Here is a 22,132-nt window from a genome sequence, read left to right on the forward strand (position 1 = left end):
CGTTCAACTTCAGCTTCTTCTGTGTTACTGGTTGGGGCATAGACTTGGATTACTGTGATATTGAATGGTTTGCCTTGGAAACGAACAGAGATCATTCTGTCTTTTTGAGATTGCATCCAAGTACTGCATTTCAGACTCTTTTGTTGACCATGATGGCCACTCCATTTCTTCTGAGGGATTCCTGCCCACAGTAGTAGATATAATGGTCATCTGAGTTAAATTAACCCGTTCCAGACCATTTGAGTTCACTGATTCCTAGAATGTCGACATTCACTCTTGCCATCTCTTATTTGACCACTTCCAATTTGCCTTGATTCATGGACCTGACATTCCAGGTTCCTATGCAATATTGCTCTTTACAACATCGGACCTTGCTTCTATCACCAGTCACATCCACAGCTGGGTATTCTTTATGCTTTGGCTCCATCTCTTCCTTCTTTTTGGAGTTATTTCTTCACTGATCTCCAGTAACATATTGGGCACCTACTGACCTGAGGAGTTTCTCTTTCAGTATCCTATCATTTTGCCTTTTCGTACTGTTCATGGGGTTCTCAAGGCAAGAATACTGAAGGCCATTCCCTTCTCCAGTGGACCACATTCTGTCAGATCTCTCCACCATGACCTGCCCATCTTGGGTTGCCCCACGGGCATGGCTTAGTTTCATTGAGTTAGCCAAGGCTGTGGTCCTAGTGTGATTAGATTGACTAGTTTTCTGTGAGTATGGTTTCAGTGTGTTTGCCCTCTGATGCCTTCTTGCAACACCTACCGTCTTACTTGGGTTTCTCTTACCTTGGGCATGGGGTATCTCTTCACAGCTGCTCCAGCAAAGCGCAGCCATTGCTCCTTACCTTGGACATGTTTAATAAAAATTAGGGTAATGGTAGAAAAAAATTTGTCTCACTGAATATTAAATCCTAGTTTTGTTAATTAAGGTTAGTGTTTATTAAGATTCACTTCTGAAATAATTATTTGTTGTTATAAAATTTAATTAAGTTAATAAGAGGACATTCTAAGTTTGTTTCTGAAGACTAACTTCATAATCAACCTTTGGATAAAGAGCAGATGCTCCATGATCTACAACCAGAGGATTAACACCAGCTTATGGTCATTCAACAAACTAAGTCAGACGACAAGGTAAATACTGGGCTACCCCTAATAGAAGCTCTTAAATTCTTCCTTGTGACGTTACTATTACTGCTAGCTATATTGCTTTCTATATTGCCTATCTTACAGAATTGTTGTCTTTTCCATTACCAATTGTGTGACTGAGTCTCTAATAAAAGGATGATCTATCTTTTGATATGAGATCAATGATTATAATAATGTAACTCTAAGTATGAGAAGAAGCCAAAAGAAGGAATATTTTCATGCACTATAAGAGACTACTAGTAAGGCAGATATGATCCAGGACTTTTGCTACTTTCGTAGCCTAATCCAGTAACAGCACATTGAGTGGACAATCAAAACATCTTCGCTAGACCTGGGAATGAGCATTCCTAATATACCTTTACTAGACAAACATTCCTAACATCATGGGACAAAATGATCACAATATGGCCCCAAAACCGTGCTCAAATCTATGGCCATGAAGGGAGTCTGAGGCTGGAAGCTGGCACTTGCCATCTGCCTCTACAAAGATGAAATCAGGAGCCACTACAGCTGCTGACCTTCTACACCCACAGAAAGGAATTCAGGGTAGAAATCATGAATGAGGCGTTTTGTGCTCTAAGAAAAACTGGCAGGACAGGTCTTCAGACAGTTAGATGTTTTCAAGTAAAGATTTCATGAACCCCAATTCTTGCATATTCTCTTACCTAGAGAAGCCCCAACATCACAGACCAATGTCTGGCCTTGGTTCTCCTGACTAGCCTCTCTTTTAGGCCCCTCGGCAGGTTTTCTACTTCTATTAATCTTCAGGCCGTGTATCTCTAACCTTCTTGTTAAGTTTATTTCTTCTAGAATACAAATAAAATCTCCAGATGCTGATGCAACAAGGATACCAGCTGGTTGACACGCGGACTACGCTAGAACAAGCAGCTTTCTCATTCCACAGACTCTCATCTCCCTCCAAAAATGCACCCTGACAGTGTGGGCATTGGGACCAGGACCCCACAACCCTCCTGTCCAGCAGGAAGAAGCCAGAGCAGTTTCTGCCCCTTTCCCCAATGACTCGGGTCCCCACGTCGCAAGAGAGGATAGGCAGGTAGAAAGATTTGGCCCATTAATAAGAGGGGGGAACACTGAATCCTGCCCCAGGGCACAGGTGTGAGGTCTTGCACCAAGGCCACAGAAGCAGAGCCCAGAACCAAAGTCACCTCGAAAGCTGACTGTCCCACTTTATAACTGTTGCCAAAAACACCCTGCTGCTGCTGCTGCTAAGTCACTTCAGTCGTGTTTGACTCTGTGCGACCCAATGGACGGCAGCCCACCAGGCTCCCCCGTCCCTGGGATCCTCCGGGCAAGAACACTCGAGTGGGTTGCCATTTCCTTCTCCAATGCATGAAAGTGAAAAGTGAAAGGGAAGTCGCTCAGTCGTGTCCGACTCTTAGTGACCCCATGGGCTGCAGCCCACCAGGCTCCTCTGTCCATGGGATTTTCCAGGCAAGAGTACTGGAGTGCGGTGCCATTGCCTTCTCCGAAAAACCCCCTAATACTAACTAAAAAGCTGCCTGACTCCCAATTAGGCAGATGCCCACTCCATTAAACACCCTATAGCGTCCCAACCACTCACCTAATGCCAACCTTTCAGCACGAATTTTCTTTGTTTTAAGGCTATAAAAGGTGGTTATTAACTCATGCACGCTGTCAACTCTCCCTGGTCTGTCAGCAGTTGTCAGCCAGCTGCGCTCGCGGTGCCCACTCTCTCTCTCTGCTCTTTGTTTTTAATAAACTCACTCCCTTCTGAAATGCCCTGTGTCTGGAAATTCTTTTCCAACCCGCGCTCAGACTGCCTGAACAGTGTCGACTTGGGAGCTTGGGAGGCAGGCTCCCCATATGAGCAGAGGGCCCAGAGGCGCCAGGGCGGCCTTGAGAGGAGGGTTGGGGGCACAGGGCCCGGGAGCCAGTCTTCAAGGGATAGAATAGGGTCAGAACAGAAGGAAGGAGGAGCTCTGCACCACAGAGGAACCCTCCCAGTGGAAGGACCGTCCCCACAAGAGAAGCATGTGGATGGTGTGGACTCCAACAAGCTCTGAGCTTCCCAAGGGAGGCTGGCGGTTCCAAAGGGCAGGATGCGCCTGAGGCCTCTTTTTGCCTGAAAAACAGAAACTACACAAGTAATCTCATCTCTGCAGAGTCATTCCTCACCCCGACTTTCCCCTCCCATCCCCCAGGACAGCAACTTTCTCTTCTTTCCCTGCCCCCTAAACTCGTCCCCCTTCCCCCGCTCTTCTAGATCATTCTGGGCTCTGCACACTCCTAGGCCTGCCCCATCCTCCATTTTCTCCCCTTCCCACTTCTTGTATTCTAGATTCTTCTGCCCACTATACCCTTCGCTCCCTGGGTCCTGGATCCTTTTCAGCCTCCATGTGGCCTCAGTTTCACCTACTCTCAAACTCCATTTCACCTACTCTCAAACTCATTTCACCATCTCTCAAACTCCATGGAAGGACGTTTGGCGCCCCCACGTGGACATTCATTTTCCTGCAGGGCTTCCCCCAGAAGCTGGAGGCCCCAACCAGAGCCCCTCTGAGAGCAACCCTGCCCTTCTCAGCCTGGTTCCAGCTGGAACCTGGAAACCCTGCCCTCTTGTCCTACATTCTAGGCCCTACCCCAAGCCGTTCCCTCACTTCCCCAGGGCTGGAGTCCAGGAACCGTATTCTGGCCCCCATCCCCACTGCTCATGCCCTTCAGTTTTTGAATCGCCTGCACCCTCAGCTCAAGACTTCTGTCTCCTCCAGGGTCCTGACATCCCCCAACTCCTGCGCAAAGTCTGCCTTTCTAGCCCCAAAGGATTCCAATCTTCCTTCTCCACCTGGTTACCTGGACCCTTTCTCCACCCACTCCTCTTCCCTGGGACTCCTTTGTGCCAGGAGATTTGTGCCAGCGTGTCGCTAACTCCCTTCACAAACAGATGCAAAACACATAGAAACATACACACACACACAAATAGATATAAACACACAATACACAGACATACACACACACCCGTGTACACACACGTATGTAGGCACATAGCTACATACATACACACAAATAGACATATATGGATACATATTCACACACACACACACACATACACTCAACCCAGAGATCTCCCGCACCAAGGCCTTGACTGATTGGCATGGAGCTCTTCTCTGAAAACCCCGCCCCCTGGGCTTCCTCTGTGAAGCGGGCACCTCCCACGACGTCTCCCAGAGGACGTAAATTCAGGGTGTGTTCTGAGAGGAACACCCACAACTCGAGCTTGCGCCATGTTGTCACTTCTTTCGGTGATCGCAGACAAGGTCTTGGAAGTCCGAGAGTGGGTGCGGGCTAAATTTCTCACACAGAAGGTAAAAAAATTTTCCGTGATGTCCTGGACTGGATGCTCTTACCCAGCAGGGTCCCCCAGTCTGCTGGGGAAGGGCACCTGGCTGGCCAGGAAGTTGCCCACTCTATCTGGGGATCTGGTCAACAGAGGGTGTCTGCCAGATGAACCTTTAATGGTTTTCTGCCCTGTGGGTGCCAACTTGGGAGTTTGGGGCGGGCTGATCCCGACCTGTTGGGAGGGCGAGGAGCCATGGGGCCTTGAGAGGAGTCAGGGGTGCACTGGGGCCCGGGCAAGGGAGAGAATTGGGTGAGAACAGAGGGAAGGAGAAGCTCCACGCTACCGAGAAGCCCTCAAAGTGTAAGGACCGTTCTGGGAAGGAAAGTGTGGACGGTGTGGACCCCAACAAGCTCTGTGCTTCCCAAGGGGGGCCTGGAGGCTGGCAGTTCCAACAGCGGGAGATGTGACTGAGGCTTCTTTTTGCCTCAAGAACTGAAAGTGCACAAGCAGCCCCGCCCTCACACCCGCTTTCCATTTCCTTCCCCGAGGGCAGAAACCCGCTCTTCTTTCCCTGCCCCCTAAACTCGTCCCCGCTTCCCGGCTTTTCTAGCTCCTTCTGGGCTCTGCCTACCACAGTCTTCCTCATTCTTACTCATCCTGTGCCCTCGTGTTCTAGATTCTTCTGCCGCGCTCCCCTCCCTTCTCTTGGCTCTGGCTCCTCTTCAGCCTCCGCTGTGGTCTCACAGCGGTCTTCACTTGCTCACACATCTCAGCCTCACACAAGCTCAGCGGAAGCACATTTGAAGCCCAGAGATGGACATTCCCTTTTTTGTTACATATAATAGTTTGTGGTATTTTGTTAGATTCCTCATGTAAGTGATATCATATAGTATTTGCCACTGTTTTCTCCCACTTATAGATTATGTTTACTCTTTTATCTAACCAAAAGCATCTAAAGCACACCAACTGAGAAATGAAAAAGGGATACAAATGAACTTATCTACAAAACAAATAAAATTATAGATGTAGAAAGCAATCTGATGGTTACCTGGGGTAAGGAGGGGAGGGATATACTGGAAGACTGAGGTTGACATGTACACACGACTATATATAAAATAGATGAGGAATAACGACCTTCTGTATAGCACAGGGAACTCTACTCAGTACTCTGTAATGACTTATATGGAAAAAGAATCTGGAAAAGAGTGGATATATGTATGACTCACTTTGCTGTATAACTGAAACTAACACAACACTGTAAATCACCTATACCCCTAGAAAAAAAGATTTTTAAGGTAGGAAAAGAACAAAACTCTTAATGGAAAAGAAAATGAAAGTCAAAGCAATGTACATGTACCAGATACATACCAGTGTCTGGTATATATTATAATAATACGTATACTAAAAATATATATACATAATATATATATGGGGCTTCCCAGGTGACACAGTAGTAAAGAATCTGCCTGCCAACACAGGAGATGCAAGAGATGCCGGTTCAATCTCTGGGTCACAAAGATCCCCTGACATAGGAAATGACAACCCACTCCAGTATTCTTGCCTGGAAAATTCCATGGACAGAGGAACCTAACCGGCTATATAGTCTATGGGGTCACAGTTGAACACGACTGAGTGTGCGCACACACACGTATATAACATACATGATATATATCATATTATATAATATATAATGCATAATACAATATATAGTAGATATATATACTATGTTTGTATGCATAATGTATATTTTCTGTGGGTTTCTCATAGATAAATTAATGATATATGGAACAGAACAAGCCCTGAAACCCTTGAACTGTTGGGTTGCCCAGTCCAAGGGATGCTGATATTTGTACTACATAAGATAGCAACTCGTTAAACATGAATCGTTCATAAAACAATATCATATATATCTCTAAACAGATGTTTGGTCGCCAAATAGCAGAAGCCATTACGGTTTAATTTCTTTTTATATATTTTTTCAGAATCTATGCTATCTTTGCAAAATCTTAGAAGACAACGTCGTTTATTATTGTTAAAGAAGCCGCATCGTTGAAGGAAGTTAACAGTAGAGATTTGGATATCCTTATTAATTATAAATACTGACTCCTCTGTCTAAGAGAGAGGACTGATTTAAAACTGGGGAGACATCCCTAACATGATAACAGGTTTCAGGAGACACAGATTACCAGCTTGGCTTCCTGTGGTGGCCACTAAACTGTGATTTCCTCCAACACTGGCAAACATTTAGAAATCGAACTTTTGCTGTTTTAAGCAAGACACCAACTGTGCCTGGCAATGAATAGACTTGACCATGGAGATAAAGGATTACCAAACTGTCATGTCGTCTTCTGCCTGGTTCTGTGCTGACCGAGACTTCAACCAGGCGCAGAGTAGGGGAAGGGCCAGATGGTGACCGGGCCGGACCCTAGGAGGCTTTCCCAGAATAAAGCCCCAGCCGAGTCTTCCGCCTGCCTTCTGTCTGTAGAAAATCTTTCGTCAAAGAATAAACTTGGGGACTTCCTTGGGGGTCCAGTGGGTGAAGACTCTGAACTTCCACTGCAGGGAACGCAGGTTTGATCTTGGTTGGGGAACGAGAATCCTACTTGCTTGCAACGCGGCCAGAAAATAAAAAGTAAAAATTTTTTTAAAAGAATAAATTTAATCACAGAAGTGAAAAAAATGCAGAAAGCAAAGGAAAACAGTCAAACAAGCCAAAATAATAATACTTCAGCCATTAGACAAAGTCAAGGACCTTTATTTAGTTCTTCCTCAAGATCTATAGATATTGTTCTGTGCCTTATATGGGAACTGTTTAGCAGATACTCAAACCCCTACCAAGTGGAGGAAGTTAACTGTATGTTGCCCACAAGCAAGTCAACCCCAGACCACTTGGAAGCAGAAGGTTGATGACGCTGCCTCTTCATTACCTCACCACCGACCATGGGTCGGTAAACAGTGTGAGACTCCTCACTACCACCACCAGGCTGGGACACACAGTCTTAAGGCATTGCCTGCTGTGGCCCTCTTTGCCTGGCCAAACAGTAAAGCTAATTTCTTTCTACTTCACCCAACACTTCCTTAAAGGTTTCATCCTGCACCACTGTACAGAGGCCAGATTTTGGCAACAAATTGGCTGGTCGGTATGGGGTTGACTTAGGGGCAGCCCCACGGGGGTCCCCTTGCTTGCTCAGACTCTCCGAGGTCATTCCTCCACGCCAGGCTCTTTTGAGAAGGCAGAGGGTTGGAAGATTCCTTCAAAGGCCAGGTGGCCTGGGACTCTTGTCAAGAAGGCTGAGCTCCAGTCCTACCAGGTACTGCATCCAGGCAGTGGGGGCTCTGAGTCAGAAGTGGAGGGTGAAGAAGGACCACCCTAGAAGCTGGGGAGGCCACCTTCACCTTAAAGAAGTTTCTCCAGCCTATGTCAGCCTGAATGTTTCTGCTCCAAAGAATTATTTGGAGGAAGGAGAAAGAATCAGGGACATGGAGACACCTTGGCCAGCATCTGGGTAAGGCCCCAGGTGAATATTCTGAGGCTCCTTTGAAACAGGAGGGGAAAGGGCAGGGCACAACCTTTGACATATCCCGAGGGCACAACATAAATGAATTAAAATCAAACGAGTCCAAGATGGCCGACAAGTCAACTTGACTAGACCTTGATCCTTGGTATAACTCATTGTAACACATCAGCAAGCTAAATGGCACACTCAAGGTGCCGTGACAGTTCCGAGGTGGAAATCCCCTCCCCTTCCTCAAAACTTTTGGAATAATCCTCCCACTTAGTAGTCTATGAAATGATCCAGCCCATAGAAACTACCACACCACATTTCCAGGCCGTTGTGCTCACCCTCTGTAATGGCTCACACTCTGTCTGTGGGGAGTGTTTCTCTATGAATAAATCTACTTCTTACCTATCACTTTGTCTATCACTGGATTCTTTCTGTGATGAGACATCAAGAACCTGAGTCACGCCATGGAAAAAAACAGAAGAGGGCACTCAATACACCTGTGAGCCCCTGGGAGATCTCAGATACCTATTCAGGACTACCAATGAGTGCCATTCTAATGAACACCCCCAAAATCTGGTTTCTGGGGATAAGATTTCTCAGGATAGCTCTAAAGAGCCAACACAGCTTGGTAGAGACTGTACTCCAAAACAGACAGGAGATAGATCTTCTGATCCCTAAACAAGGAGGGACTTGAGCCATCCTGGCCATGTGAATTTAAAACTGACTGATGCCCCTACTCGTCCATGTTATGCCATATTGATGATGCTTATGATTGTTCCATGTACTGTCAATTGTCTAACCTGTTTTTTCTCTTCCCAAGTCAACCAGCTACAACATGCAGTGCCAGTTCAACAAAGGTGTAAAACTACAGCCGACCACGGAAAATATCACTCACCCTGAGATGGACACTGCTGTAAGGACTCTGAGGCTTGAGACTAGCAAGAGGGGGAGGCCCAATACCCCTCGCCGTCCCAGTTCAGCAGGAAGTAGCCAGAAAGATCTTGACACCCCTATTCCCAAAGAACTGGGCCTTCCATCTCTTGAGGGGGTAATGTTAGGTAGTTAGAATAGGGAAAAGGAGTCCAGAATGGTGGTGTCTAAAAGATGAGGAACAGAAAAGCCCACGAAAATAGAACAAAAGAAGGTCTGAGGACCGGAGTGAGGACCTCAGGTAAAACAAACACCACTCCTGACTGGCCCAATTGACATAGGACAGGCCCAGGAAAAAAATGTATAAAAAGAAGAGCCAAAGCTAGCTTGCTAGCTCTCTCCTGCATGCTGGGGTCCTCATCTCTTCGTGTCTTTGGATCAACGTGCCTTCACGCCTCAAAGATGGATTTTCCTGCTATCTTCTAAATAAAATGGAGCTGTAATACTGAGCTGTAACACTGATTTGTGTAAGAGCTATAACACGGTCCGTTCGAGACCTGAGGGCTATAACACGGTGTCTCCGAGACCCGAGAGCTGTGACACGCTGAGGGGGCTTTAATGTCCATCACTCCAAATCTTCGTTGTGACGAGACAGAACCGAGGAGCATACACTCGCCTGATAAAACCAACTGAGGCCAAGATGGCAGAGTCGACTTCCACTAGACCCTGAGCCTCAGTATATGCTCATTGTAACATATCAGCAAGCTAAGTGACCATCCACCACAGTTGGCAAAGTGAATAACCATTGTTTCACACTGATCTATGACTCTATCTGATTTAGTGTTTTAACCCCTTTTGATATTTTCAACAAAACTTCCTAAATCAAATTCTAATGAAGTCTTCTTGACCCCTAGCTAACTCTGGGATGCTTCAAAGGGCCCCTGAAACAGGACAAAGAGAGATATTAAGCTAATTAGGTTCATTTCGTAGGTTAAATTACATGGGCAGTATTATCAAATGAGTAATATGTTAAGGTCCTTTAATGAACCAGAACCTGGTGGTCCGGAGTTGATGATAAGAAAGTAAAAGAGAGAAAGAGAAAGAGGCTGATATTCCTTGGTTTATGCAGAAAACCAATAAAGTCCTTTGACACAGGGCTTGTGTCGCTCACGAAGGCACCTGGCGCCCTCTCGAGGCAGGTGAAGGGACAGGGCGCCTTCTTGAGAGGGTCTTAGAAGCCCAGAAAGGAGAGTGAGCACGACGGGTCTCTGCGCTCCACAGAATTAGCCTGAGAGAGAGAGAAAGAAAGACATGGGGACCAAAGCTTTGGTGGAGCAAAGGTGTTTTATTCAACATTGTGTGGGTATTTATACTGTCTTACAAGATAGCTATTTTCAGCAGAGATAAAATCAAAACTTACAAGTTCTCAAGGAAACATGAAGTCATCCATATGAAAGAGAGAGGGTTGTAAATAATCACTCTTACTGTATGGTTCATAAAAAGGAAGAGGGTCGTAATAGTTACTTATCACCGTATGGAAAAACTAACGACGGAAATGCATGCATTCTTAAGCCCCCGGGAGTAGTTTGCTACTCCATTTAATTCCTGAATATTCAGGAATTAATAAGGGGCAGAGAATTCATGACAGACCCAAAACAGCACACAGGAAGCCTCCTTTTAAATGCTTCCTGACAATTCTCCCTATTTTATTATGTTTGTAAAATGAAATTTGATTTGTTCCCAGTTGTAGGCACTATGATTAAAATGAACAGGAGTAACACAAAATTAAAGTAATCTGGAAACAAGTCCAGCCATGGGCCCTTCTTCCCAGGGTTGTTGGAGATTTACTGGTAACCACAAACTACGTCGAGATGGAAGAATCAAAAGGGAATCATGTCTTAAAGAGATAGAGGAGTTAAGACAAGTATATAGTTTGCAATTAATACAAGTTACAGAATATGAAGTCTTATTAAATTGTAAATTTCCTATGGCTATAACAAAAGGAAGTGGGACACAGGCCTGTATAAATATGACTGATTATAGCGAAAGAAATAGTTACTATGACCACGACTGGTCCCTGGGAAATGTCCGGTCCAAGTTCCAAGTTCTTCTGTGCTCGAAGCAAGTTTCCAAATGTGTCATTGTTCAGGCCCACTCTGTTTATCGAGGACTATCCTAGGATGAAGTGGGGCTAATCCACCGTCAAGCCACCCAAGAAGTCCTTTGCCAAGGTAATGGTCCATCGTAGTGTCAGTGACCTTCCATGTCACTTGTGAAACATAGTCACACACCGTGCTATTAACCTCTTCTGAGCAGTTAGAGAACCACATACCATGGGGTCCCCAATCAAGAATTATGTGATTAGCCACAAACATTAATTTTACTGATTTGGCTTGACATTAGTCCCAACGAACAGGAGTATATGTAAAGTTCTTATAAGTAAACCCTTTGCATAACGTTCTTTGTTCTTTACCTAACTCTTTCCCTAACACTTTCCCTAAAGTCTCAGTAGTATAAACGTGGTTCATAGACAAAGAAAGGGCAGTAAATAACCCAAGCAGTGTCCGAAAATTCTTTTTGGGAGGCAGGGCGAAAGCCCAAGTTTGTCGGCTAATGTTTATGCACAATTCTGCTGGGCCCACGCACAAGGGAAGGACTTCAGAGCCTAAAGAGATGTTAATTAGTTTTCCCTACTCCCCAGGGTGTGAGAGCCCTTTCAGGTTCTAGGAAGGGGGCATATGGGTGGAGTCATTGGTTGATAAGATCGGTCTTTTCTCTGTCCATTCTATGACCTGCAATAGAGGGGGGAGGGCCTAGAGGAGCTATCCCACGTTGAAGGTCAGGAAGGGCGGCGGTGAGAGATACCCCTCGTCCAAGGTAAGGAGCAATGGCTGCGCTTTGCTGGATCAGCCGTGAAGAGATACTCCACGCCCAAGGTAAGAGAAACCCAAGTAAGACGGTAGGTGTTGCAAGAGGGCATCAGAGGGCAGACACACTGAACCCATGCTCACAGAAAACTAGTCAATCTAATCACACTAGGACCACAGCCTTGTCTAACTCAGTGAAACTAAGCCATGCCCGTGGGGCAACCCAAGACGGGCAGATCATGGTGGAGAGATGTGACAGAATGTGGTCCACTGGAGAAGGGCATGGCAAACCACTTCAGTATTCTTGCCTTGAGAACCCCATGAACAGTATGAAAAGGCAAAATGATAGGATACTGAAAGAGAAACTCCTCAGGTCAGTAGGTGCCCAACATGCTACTGGAGATCAGTGGAGAAATAACTCCAAAAAGAAGGAAGGGATGGAGCCAAAGCAAAAAGAATACCCAGCTGTGGATGTGACTGGTGATAGAAGCAAGGTCCGATGTTGTAAAGAGCAATATTGCATAAGAACCTGGAATGTCAGGTCCATGAATCAAGGCAAACTGGAAGTGGTCAAATAAGAGATGGCAAGCGTGAATGTCAACATTCTAGGAATCAGTGAACTCAAATGGACTGGAATGGGTGAATTTAACTCAGATGAGCATTATATCTACTACTGTGGGCAGGAATCCCTCAGAAGAAATGGAGGGGCCTTCAGGGTCAACAAAACAGTCCGAAATGCAGTACTCGGATGCAGTCTCAAAAACGACAGAATGATCTCTGTTCGTTTCCAAGGCAAACCATTCAATATCACAGTAATCCCAGTCTATGCCCCAACCAGTAATGCTAAAGAAGCTGAAGTTGAACGGTTCTATGAAGACCTACAATACCTTTTAGAACTAACATCCAAAAAAGATGTCCTTCTCATTATACGGGACTGGAATGCAAAAGTAGGAAGTCAAGAAACACCTGGAGTAACAGGCAAATTTGGCCTTGGAATTCAGAATGAAGCAGGGCAAAGACTAATAGAGTTTTGCCAAGAAAATGCACTGGTCATAACAAACACCCTCTTCCAACAACACAAGAGAAGACTCTATACATGGACATCACCAGATGGTCAACACCGAAATCAGATTGATTATATTCTTTGCAGCCAACGATGGAGAAGGAGCTGGAACGAAGACCAGGAGCTGACTGTGGCTCAGACCATGAATTCCTTATTGCCAAATTCAGACTGAAATTGAAGAAAGTAGGGAAAACCACTAGACCGTTGAGGTATGACCTAAATCAAATCCCTTATGAATATATAGTGGAAGTGAGAAATAGATTTAAGGGCATAGATCTGATAGATAGAGTGCCTGGTGAACTATGGACTGAGGTTCGTGGCATTGTACAGGAGACAGAGATCAAGACCATCCCCATGGAAAAGAAATGCAAAAAAGCAAAATGGCTGTCTGGGGAGGCCTTACAAATAGCTGTGAAAAGAAGAGAAGAGAAAAGCAAAGCAGAAAAGGAAAGACATAAACATATAAATGTAGAGTTCCAAAGAATAGCAAGAAGAGATAAGAAAGCCTTCTTCAGCGATCAATGCAAAGAAATAGAGGAAAACAACACAATGGGAAAGACTAGGGATCTCTTCAAGAAAATCAGAGATACCAAAGGAATATTTCATGCAAAGATGAGCTCGATAAAGGACAGAAATGGTATGGATCTAACAGAAGTAGAAGTTATTAAGAAGAGATGGCAAGAATACACAGAAAAACTGTACAAAAAAGATCTTCACGACCCAGATAATCATGATGGTGTGATCACTGCCCTAGAGCCAGTCATCCTGGAATGTGAAGTCAAGTGGGCCTTAGAAAGCAGCACTACGAACAAAGCTAGTGGAGGTGATGGAATTCCAGTTGAGCTATTCCAAATCCTGAAAGATGATGCTGTGAAAGTGCTGCACTCAATATGCCAGCAAATTTGGAAAACTCAGCAGTGGCCACAGGACTGAAAGAGGTCAGTTTTCATCCAATCCCAAAGAAAGGCAATGCCAAAGAATGGTCAAACTACCACACAATTGCACTCATCTCACACGCTAGTAAAGGAATGCTCAAAATTCTCCAAGCCAGGCTTCAGCAGTATGTAAACCATGAACTTCCTGATGTTCAAGCTGGTTTTAGGAAAGGCCGAGGAACCAGAGATCAAATTGCCAACATCCCCTGGATCATGGAAAAAGCAAGAGAGTTCCAGAAAAACATTGATTTCTGCTTTATTGACTATGCCAAAGCCTTTGACTGTGTGGCTCACAATAAACTGTGGAAAATTCTGAAAGACATGGGAATACCAGACCACCTGATCTGCCTCTTGAGAAATCTGTATGCAGGTCAGGAAGAAACAGTTAGAACTGGACATGGAACAACAGACTGGTTCCAAATAGGAAAAAGAGTTCGTCAAGGCTATATATTGTCACCCTGTTCATTTAACTTCTATGCAGAGTACACCATGAGAAACGCTGAAGTGGAAGAAACACAAGCTGGAATCAAGATTGCCGGGACAAATATCAATAGCCTCAGATATGCAGATGACACCACCCTTATGGCAGGAAGTGAAGAGGAACTCAAAAGCCTCTTGATGAAAGTGAAAGTGGAGAGTGAAAAAATTGGATTAAAGCTCAACATTCACAAAACTAAGATCATGGCATCTGGTCCCACCACTTCATGGGAAATAGATGGGGAAACAGTGGAAACAGTGTCAGATTTTATTTTTCTGGGCTCCAAAATCACTGCAGATGGTGACTGCAGCCGTGAAATTAAAAGAGTCTTACTCCGTGGAAGGAAAGTTATGACCAAGCTAGATAGCATATTCAAAAGCAGAGACATTACTTTGCCAACAAAGGTCCGTCTAGTCAAGGCTATGGTTTTTCCTGTGGTCATGTATGGATGTGAGAGTTGGACTGTGAAGAAGGCTGAGGGCTGAAGAATTGATGCTTTTGAACTGTGGTGTTGGAGAAGACTCTTGAGAGTCCCTTGGCCTGCAAGGAGATCCAACCAGTCCATTCTGAAGGAGATCAGCCCTGGGATTTCTTTGGAAGGAATGATGCTAAACTGAAACTCCAGTACTTTGGCCACCTCATGCGAAGAGTTGACTCATTGGAAAAGACTCTGATGCTGGGAGGGATTGGGGGCAGAAGGAGAAGGGGACAACAGAGGATGAGATGGCTCGATGACATCACTGACTCAATGGACATGAGTCAGAGTGAACTCCAGGAGTTGTTAATGGACAGGGAGGCCTGGCGTGCTGCGATTCATGGAGTCGCAAAGAGTCGGATAGGACTGAGCGACTGATCTGATCTGGGTATGTAAACTTGGTTAGTCAGAGCTCGAGCAAGGGGAGATACAGGCCAAAAGACTGAGCATTGCCAGGACAATCTATTCAGGACTCCAAGGCATTCCCTGTTGAGAGGCCAAATTTTCAGCTCGATTAGTAAGAGTTTTTATTTGTCCCCAAGTGGGGAGATCATAAAGGTGATGCCGCCGAAGACGGTGCTTCCTGGTGATCTTTAGACCCGCCATGGCCCGTATTGGAATTTCTTTCTCCTGGGGTCCTTGTTGTTCCGTCTCCATTTTGAAGGCCGGGGGCCCCCTTGGGTCGAGTCTTCTGAAGAGGAAGCCATGTGAGTTCCTTGGATCCAACTGGGGAAATACAAGCCTACCCTTTTCCCTGTAAGATTAGTTCCCCGATTTCCATTTTTTCGTTAACCCATCTTGGTACCAAATGGGCAGAGGAAGAGAAGTGTCCTTCAATTCCTTGAAATGCTTTTCTGCATATTTCCCTGTGGTAAGTTTAAAAAATTTAAAACAAAGCTGTATTAACAGTAGTTATAGGTTTAGAAAATGTCTTTTGTTGGAATCTAGTAAAGTCTGCTTTAAATAAGGAAGATAGTAGTGTTGCTGTGTATACCCCTTTTTTAACTTTTGTATTTGCAGCTTTAGCGTGTGATGTGCTTGTTCGACTATGCCTTGTGCCTGTGGATTATAAGGAACACCTGTAATATGTTTAATAGAAAAAGATTGTAAAAATTGTTTAAAGTGTCTAGAAATATAGGCAGGACCATTGTCTGTTTTTAGAGAACTAGGAGCTCCCGTTCCAGCAAAACCAGCTAATAAGTGAGTTATATTCACTTTTCACTTTCATGCATTGGAGAAGGAAATGGCAACCCACTCCAGTATTCTTGCCTGGAGAATCCCAGGGATGGCGGAGCCTGGTGGGCTGCCGTCTATAGAGTCGCCCAGATTCGGACACGACTGAAGGGACTTAGCAGCAGCAGCAGCAGGAGTTTCCATTCCAGCAAAACAAGCTAATAAATGAGTTATAACGTGTTGTGTAGCCTCACCGTGAAGAGGTGTGGCCCAAATAAAAGAATTAGTGTCGATACAGACATGCAAGAAAGAACATGGAGAAAGTCCAGGGCAATGAGTTACATCCATTTGCCATAGTTCATTAGGTTGAAAACCACGAGGATTAATACCTTGTGCAATGGGTCGAAGATGTAGAGATCTACAAGTAGAGCAATTACTAACAATTTCTTTAGCCTGGCGGTATGGGATTTTCCATAGCTGGTGTAGGGAGCCAGCATTGTTATGCAACAGAGCATGCTGTTCCTCTGGAGTAGCAAAGGAAACCATTTCCTCAGCTTGCTCATTACCATAAGTCATGGGGCCAGGAAGACAAGAATGTGCTCGAATATGTGTAATATAAATGGGAGAATTGCGGTTTCTAACAACAGATTTAGTTCGAAAAAGAGTTGCTGAATAATAGGTTGATTGGAGTTTATGGTAGAGGTTTCTATATTTTTTAATACAAAAACAATATATAGAGTCAGAGACTATATTAATGGGGTAAGGATGTAGGCAAATAACTTGAATAAGAGCATATAATTCATTTTGTTGAGCAGAATGAAATTCAGTATAAAAGATTTTATATTCTGTAAGAGACCAGAATGAAGCTTTGGCGTTTTTCAGTTCAGTCGCTCAGTCGTGTCCGACTCTTTGCGACCCCATGAGTCGCAGCATGCCAGGCCTCCCTGTCCATCACCAACTCCCGGAGTTCACTCAGACTCACGTCCATCGAGTCAGCGATGCCATCCAGCCATCTCATCCTCTGTCGTCCCCTTCTCCTCCGGCCCCCAATCCCTCCCAGCATCAGAGTCTTTTCCAATGAGTCAACTCTTCACATGAGGTGGCCAAAGTACTGCTTTAGCATCATTCCGTTTTTAGTCCCATCTATAGAGAAAAACCTCGGCCTGTGGTATAGGCTGTGAGCTGATAATGTGAGAAATAATAAACTCCGTATTTTTGAAGAAATTTCACAGCTTACCAGAAGGATAATGAAATGAAATTTCTCCAAAATATTCCAGAAAAGCTATTTGGAAATTGGTAGCAGTTTGTAATGAGTTCTCAAATTGAGATTTATTGATAGGTATTATAATTTTATGAGGATCAGAGCCAATTAGAGTTTTAGTCCTATTTCTTCCATTGATAATGATTAGAGCAATTAAATCAAGGTAGGGTGTAAGTGACTTTATTCCCCTAAAACGGGTGTAGATCCAGTCTACTGGGTGTTCTTGTTGGGCAAGAAGTCCTGTGGGAGAATGAGGAGAGGGGAGTATAAACAATTCTAGAGGTACATCTAGTTTGATGCGAGTAGGAAATTGTTTTTGTAATTTATTTTGCACCAAATAGAGTTCCTCTCGTGCCTCTTGAGAAAGTGAACGAGGGCTATTTAAATCAGGATCTCCTTTTAAAGTATTAAATAGGTTATTCAGTTGATAATTAGCAATGCCTGAAGAAAGTCTAATCCAATTTATATCACCTAAGAGCTTTTGAAAATCATTTACTGTTGATAATTTATCAGTACGGATCTGAGTTAGTTGGGGAGTAATACATTGTCTATTAACAACAAACCCCAAGTAATGGTAAGGTGTAGAGGTTTGAATTTTTTCAGCGGCAATGATTAATCCAGAGTTTCTTAAGCATACTTGAGCTGTATTAAACATGTGTTGAGTTTCTAAGCTAGATGGAGCTGAAAACAATATATCATCCATATAGTGAATAACAAGAAAGTTAGGAAATTGCTTTCTCACAGACTCAAGGGCTTTGGCTACGTAGTACTGACACATGGTGGGAGAATTCATCATTCCTCGTGGCAGTACATTCCATTGGTACCGTTTATGAGGTCCAATATGATTAGGATAAGGGAGAGAGAAAGCGAATCTTTCTCAGTCTAAAGGGTGTAAAGGTATATTAAAAAAGCAATCTTGTAAATCAATAATAATAATATGTCAATTTTGAGGAATAGTGGTAGGTGATGGGATTCCTGGTTGTAATGCACCCATAGGTTTCATAGATGCATTAACTTTTCTAAGGTCTGTTAGGAGATGCCATTTGTTAGATTTCTTTTTTATAGCAAAAATTGGAGAGTTCCAAGGAGAACAAGATTCCTCAATATGCTTTAATTCTACTTGCGTATCTATAAGTCCCTTAGCCGCCTGTAATTTCTCTTTCATGAAGGGCCACTGCTCTGTCCAAATAGGCTCGTCGTTCTTCCAAGTTATTTTAATAATTGTATTGTTTGTTAATGAGCAGTGGCCCCTAGGAAAAATGTGAAATGTATATCTGAGTTTGCCATTGCATAAGTAAGTCCCTTCCTATTAGATTCAGGGGTTGGCCTTCTGGTTCCTCACATGGATAAATTTGAGTACTCTGATAAACCTCTTGTACTTTGGTTTGAGAAATCCTTGCAATCTGGCAAGAAATTTTTTGTACAGGCCAGGATTTGGGGCCATAAATGTTTGGAAATAATAGTAATATCAGATCCAGTGTCGAGAAGAACAGAAAATCTTTTACCATTAATTTTGATATTTATAGTCAGTCGGGCAAATTCAGATACTAATGATGTCCAAGAGGACTGTTTTTGATCTGTACTGCCAAATCCGCCCATCCGTACATCATTAGAGGAGTTAATAGAAATAGAAGTTAATAGAAATGTAAGGTAAAAGGAGTAATTGAGCAATTTTATCCCCCCCTTTTGATTTGCCATAAAATCTGATGGCATCCTAATTTGAATTTCTGCTTTATAATCTGAATCAATTACTCCAGGGTGAACAGTAATTCCTTTAGAAGTCAAACTAGATTGGCCAAGTAAAAGGCTGAAGGTTTGTGTTTTCCAGAAGACTCACCCTTAGAGAATAAAGATACTCTTAGGAGAAAAGTTGATGTTAAGTCTCACCATGTCCCTGAAGTATTAATACAAACACAGGCCACATTGCCTGCGTTTCAGCCTTGGCTTACTTAGGATTGAAACTGAGCAGGGGGAGAGGGGTGGAAGGAGGGAAGAAAAAGAAGCCTTTGACCTCAAGTGTGTACATTTGTTATTCTCTCTCTTTTTCATAAACCGACAAGCTTAAATGCAGTGCCTGATTCATGAAATGTAAAATGATGAAACAGATCTCTGCTCGTGTGTGTGTCTCAGTGAGTGTCTTTATCTTTAGAAAATATTCCTGAGATTAACTTCTAAATGAGCTCTATTCCATTGACTTAAAGAAAAATAAGTGCTTACAAATTTCTAAGACTCACAAAATCTGAGAAATGTTCAATATTAAGTCTCTGTCTGGTACTGATGTCAGTTTTGCTTGTTTAATTGTGTCTGATTACTAGAGGCACGAGACACCAACATTTAGCCTCAGCACCGACTTTCCTTGTACCTGGTTCTACTGCTAGTCAGTAGGTCACAGCTGTTGCAAAATTTGTCAGCACAAAAGTTGACCCATAGGGATATATTGTCATAAATAACTGAGATAAATGGTAGAAAAGCATTTATGTAAGGTCTTTAAAAGAATTATATTTTGTTTTTCTGGATTCTTGGGAATTTAAACCATTTGAGTTTTGTTAAATTAGTTTCCATGATGAGAATTCATTGAAGAGTTAAATCAATTTTAGATAAAATACTGAAACATTGACTGGTGAACAAGTCTATATTTACTTACCTTAGCCTTTTATGAAAAAAACACTAAATATATTTCAGTTTACTAAGTACATATATTGTACCACATAAAGAAAAATTAGCCATAAAATTTGTATGTCTTATAGGTTATAAAATTTAATGTTGTTAAAGAAAATCAATTGCTTGTTACTTGGTTTTAGTTTTAAGGCAATTAAAAATGCATTAAGTTTTAATATATGCTAAAAATCTATAATAATAAATATATATAAATAAAATATTGCACATAAAATGATATAATACATAGCATAATAATATATAGTAAAAGTTTATATAACAGAGTTATAGAGTATATATTATTACATACATTATATTGATATTAATGTATAGTATAATACATCAATATATAATATATAAATTATATGCTTTAGATATAATGTAAAATGTATATTTATAATATATATTATATAGGGTATATATTCTTATTATGTATAATATAACATATACTGCAAAATATTATATATAACACATTATCTATAATTTTTTATACATTACTAAAATATATCATGATATATATGTCATTATATGAAATATTATATTTTATATATAATACATTCTATAGAATAGTATGTTATCCTACCTTACAATATATATAATTTTATATATAATTTATATATTATATAATATAATACTATCTACTATATAATTATATTTTAATATATAACATATAATTAAAACATTATATATAATATATATTTATATAATATATATTATAGTAATAAATATATCTTACTTATTATCATTAATAACATTAATTCAATGATAATAAAAATAAAATTTATATTATATATAAAATTTAAAATTCATGTAAAATTTTAAAATATAAATTATATAAATTTAAATTTATATTACTATTTAATTACTATAGTATCATGATATTACACTAATATATATTATACTATATATATTATACTAATACATATATACTAATATATATTATACTATACTAATATAATGTTAATATAATAGTACAATATTCAGAAAGCCATGACAATATATTAAGAAACGCCAGATCTGGGTCCTTGTGTCCCAGGGACAAAAACGTTCACATCAGGAAGCCTGTGGGAGGTTTCTATGCCCCTTTCATTCCCCCACTTTATCCTCTGGGCTCCATTGGTATACATCGTGATTGGGGTGTGATTTGATTTCAGAGATTGCCTTCTCAAACCATCCAGTGCCACCACAGCCTCTCCAAATATTCGGCTACTGAGACAGGGTTTTCTCAAAACTGGCCTAGTCTCAAGTCCACAATTTGAGTAGGTGGACCTCCACTTGCCTTCCCGTTTCTCTGAACCACATCTGCACCCCAGCCCCCTGGCCTCCACCCCCCACAGAGGGCTCCTGTCGATTCCTACCCCCACCCCTGCACTTTCTCCTGCTGGAGACCCACTCCCACTCTAGGGTCCTCGTGAGAGACCCTGGGCTGGACATCAGGCAAATCACACCAAAGAAACAGACCATCCACTGCACTGCATTTACTTATATCTTTATTTTACTCAGGTATCAGGTTTCGATTTTCTTTTTTTTTTAAGTTGTAGATGGAGGGCACCACGGGTCGGGGGAGTGGGGCGTGGACAGGGTGTTTTGGGATGCGAGGAGAAGGAGTCTCATCGGTTGGATTCAGAAATAAGAATGTGAAGCAGAGAACGTGGCAATGTAACAACCATCTGCAGCCCTCGGGGAGCATTCTCAAGGGACGAGGCTTCCCATTTCAATGAAAACTCAAGATTCAGCAAACTTCCAAGATATTGCTCTGGAGGGAAAAGAAGGCTCAAACCTCAGGCAAATCCCAGTGCAGAGATCAGTACCCTTGTTGCAGGAAGGGGGACCCCTTCCAGGGCCCGAACCTGGGCTCTTGTCTAACACTCGGAAATGAATTGTCGGAGGAGACACATGTGCTGACAAAGCAAGAGATTTTCTTGGGAAAAGGCACCCGGGTAGAGAGCCATAGGGTAATGGAACCCAGGAGAACAGCTCTGTCACATGGCTTGTGGTCTCGGGTTTTATGGTGATGGGATTAGTTTCCGGGTTGTCTGTAGCCAATCATTCTGACTCGGAGTCCTTCCTGGTGGTGCACGCCTTCTTCAGGCCAGATGTTTGCCAGAGAGAAGGATTCTGGGAGGTGGGCGGACATGCGATGTCTCCTTTGGACCTCTCCCAAACTCTTCCGGTTGGTGGAGGCTTAGTAGTTCCGTGTTCCTTGCCAGAAGCTCCTGTCGTAAAACGACTCATGCAGATGGTTACTGTGGTGCCTGGCCAGGGTGGGCGGTTTCAATCAGTGCGCTTGCCCTAACACCCTGATCACCGGAACCATCTCTACTTAGCTGGAGAGGAAAGACTCAGCAAGCAGCTGAGAAAAGCTGACCAATCCTGGTTAG

General features: G+C 42.8%; 1 long non-coding RNA gene across 1 annotated transcript; it reads left to right on the plus strand.

The window, feature by feature from the left end:
- The first annotated feature begins 4,400 nt into the window (after positions 1–4,400).
- On the plus strand, positions 4,401–9,350 carry LOC139177124 (uncharacterized). The gene is made up of 2 exons (XR_011561567.1): positions 4,401–4,493; positions 6,451–9,350. It is a non-coding gene; the product is annotated as an uncharacterized lncRNA (long non-coding RNA).
- Positions 9,351–22,132: the final 12,782 nt, after the last annotated feature.

This window comes from Bos indicus, chromosome 18 (assembly GCF_029378745.1).
Source record: "Bos indicus isolate NIAB-ARS_2022 breed Sahiwal x Tharparkar chromosome 18, NIAB-ARS_B.indTharparkar_mat_pri_1.0, whole genome shotgun sequence".
NCBI lineage: Eukaryota > Metazoa > Chordata > Mammalia > Artiodactyla > Bovidae > Bos > Bos indicus.